Source organism: Sprattus sprattus (assembly GCF_963457725.1).
Source record: "Sprattus sprattus genome assembly, chromosome: 6".
In the NCBI taxonomy this organism is placed as follows: domain Eukaryota; kingdom Metazoa; phylum Chordata; class Actinopteri; order Clupeiformes; family Clupeidae; genus Sprattus; species Sprattus sprattus.
Window position 1 is genome coordinate 16675150 of NC_137925.1, and position 3383 is coordinate 16678532.

Genomic DNA, 3383 nt, shown 5'->3' on the forward strand with positions numbered 1-3383 from the left:
AACTTAAACAGGCAAAGAGTCAGAAATGCTTTCAAAAAGTGTATATTATTTGTAATCACAAACACACACTAAGAAGTACACAAAGGCACACTAAAACTGACTGCCACACTCACAAAGACCCATAGGTCATGAGCGTGGATACTCAACACAGATGCATACACACAAAACATGCACCTTCTTGTACAAACAATTATACAAAGCTGAACTATTTTCAAGTTTTGTGCGGAGAAACCCTGGCCTGAACTTTGCTATGAGTAGGTGTAGTGTCTGCATTCATTAACGTCTCCGTTTGGGTGAGCAGTCAGAGCTTCAGAGAGTATTATACTGCCACAGAAATGATGCTGCTGTGAGCTGTGAACCTCTCTCTGCCCCCTCTGACACACACAAACACACACACACACACACACACACACACACACACACACACACACACAAACACACACACACGCTCTCCCTTCCCAAAAGACACTCACAGAGAATGTCAGAGACAGATTAGAAGGAGAGAGAAAGAAGAGGAAGAGTTTTTGACAAGGTAATATCTACTCTATTTTCCTGTGCCTCTTGCAGATATAGGAATTACTGCCTTTGGGTAGTTTAGAGGAAAAAGGTAATGGTTCTCCTCTCCTCCATGTCACTAGCCATTTCCCTCACCTGTACCTACACCTGTCAGTCCTCCCAGGTCCACAGGAGAAGACTAACAGATGGAGAAGTAATTTTGTGATCCAACTTTGGATGGCGTTCTATAATCATGGAACAAACATGACTGTTATGATGAAGAATACCAATAGGCTTAGATCTGTATTCAGGGCTTGGGGAAGGGTTAATTGTTGTTCTCACTATTTGTTTGACATTGTTCATTGTGCAATCAGATATTACATTATTTTGATGCGGAGGACTGATTTTAGTAGTTTGCCATTGCTGATGGTGGGAGGAGAAAGTGAACTTTAGAACTGAAAAGAGTTGTAGAAGTAAGGTCAGAGAGGGAGCGGGAGAGAGAGAGGGAGAGAGAGAGAGAGAGAGAGAGAGAGAGAGAGAGAGAGAGGGCGGCGAGATGAAGTGGAGAGGGGGAGGTAATAGAGAAAGCAGGTAGGAGTGGGCGGCGGTGAGAGGAAGGCAGGAATGGAGAAAGCATGGAAGTGAGGAGGTGGAGAGAGAGAGAGAGAGAGAGAGCAAAAGAAGGAGGGAAGGAGGGAGAGAGGCCGGCGTGTTTATCCGCCGCTTCTCTAAAGGGCCCTCATGGCGGAGATAAGAGCCCGCTGCCGGAGATTGGATTCACGCTCCAGCGCTCTCCGTGGCGGGGCTGCCGTCGCCCAGGGAAACTGGGCGTGGGCTGAAGCATGTGTCGGTCAGTGATCTGATTGGACCCCGTAGACCTGGTGTTGGAGGGCCAACCTGCTTGAAGTTTTTCCCTTCCCCACCATCCTCTGTCACCCTTAGCAAAACATTTTTGTGCAATTGCTGCCCTACTTTGAGCAAAGAAGGGAGGTCATTACTGGTCTGGGGCCAGTATCTTGTGATCTGCTTTGAGCAAAGAAGGGAGGTTATTACTGGTCTGGGGCCAGTATCTTGTGATCTGCTTTGGGAACTATGCTGGGAAGCTTTAATCCTACGCCACATTTGCACATTGCACTGGACTCACAGGATAGTGATGAAATTGTTCTAACCGCGAAACAAGCTGATAACAGTAGAAAAGGCTCGCTCACACCAAAAGGATAAAGGCAAAGCTCTTGCTTCTTACTTCTAAGGGATTTGTTTCAAAACGTTGCACCGATAAAAGGCCTCTCAGATTCTTAGGGGGTTGAGCTTTGGTAGAAAAGCCTCTGGGTCTGTGAAGTCGCAAGTTTTCCCCCAGCCAGTCCATTCACTTATACTGCTGTAATATACTGTACTGTTTTTGCTTCTCTCTTTCTCTGTTGCATCTTAAGTGAAATCAGGGCTGGTCCTCGTTGCATACAAACCACAGAAAGTGCCACAGCTAATGTACCCGCACACCATGTTTTTTTTTTTTTTAATTCCTTGTTCAGTGAGTGTATGATGTAATTTCACCAAGGCTATGGGATTCAGGGTGTCTGCTGAATTAACCCTACTCAGGGCCTCAGACATACAAAAAAGAGTACAGGCAGCAATTTCTAGTTTTGTCCTCCCCGAAAGCCTCCCCCCTCCCCCTTTCTTCTCTGTTGTACTTCTCATTTCTGTATGGTTTTCATCAAATTTACTCTCTTCCAAATTAAACTTCCAAGGCCACTTGCATAACTTTAATTAAGCCGACCGATATGAGCACAGCCACTTCAGCGCATCTTTCTCAAAAAGGCCACATTCAGACCACGCTGCTCGAGTCTGAGCAAGAGCCCCCTTGACCCAATGTACTGCAGCGACGATTTAATTAAGTCCCCATGATTTTTAAATGTGCTCGCCAGATCACCTCTCTTCCCTTTCCACTTCCAAAAAAGAAGCCCCATGTGGCTGGGTTCAGGGAGGCTCAGCTCCGATAGTTTCTAGGGGAAGAGGGGACGTTTCCCAACCCAGACAGGTCAAGCCTTTAATGGGCCTCTGCCCAGACAACCCCCCCCACCCTCGCCCTCCACTCCACTCAGCCAGTGGATTTTGCGTTGAGCCAATTAGATGTGTCTGCAATCCCAAGAGCCGGGTCACTAGCCTCCTCAGAGCAGCCTTCTTCCCTTCTTACCTCTCATCCCTGTCAAAGGTGTGGAAGTGCCTTGTGATTTCTTTCTACCCTATAAGTGGAACAAGAGAAGTGAGTGAGAGAGAAAAAGTGAGAAAACTGGAGTGGAGAAATAAAAAGTGATAGGTTGACAAGTTGCCGGGTTTTTCCCCCAAAAGAATTTCGTTATATCCTTTTTGAGGTGATAGGAGTTAAATAAACAAGGGTTTTTGATTGAAGGCTTAGGATACAAACTAATACTTTCCCCTCTCACCGGTGCATATAGCTTCTTGTGGATTTAAGAGGGGTTTGTGATATGCACAGTTTGTTAGAGAGCTTTTGGAAGCCTTTAGTTTTCTTCTGTGTTCTCAATGAAGAAGGGCTGGGGCAACTCCCTACAGACTTAAAACCATCACCCAACCCACCAGGTAAACAAGCAAGCAAGCAAACAAACAAACAAGCAGGCCATCCACACCAGAACTAATGATATTTTCTTGTTCTTTTGTCTTCTTTTCTCTCTATGGCTGCCCTGTGGATCTCCACTTCACCTTCCTGTCCTCCAGGTAAGTCGATCTATTCTTCCCTCACTCCCTATCTTACGCTCCTGTCTGCCATATGGCCTAAGACTGCTAGGATCTGTGGAAAGCTGGGATCAGAGCATGCCTCACGTTTGACAGGGGAGAGAGATCAGGCCAGTGCCTACTCATCTGGTCACTTTTGC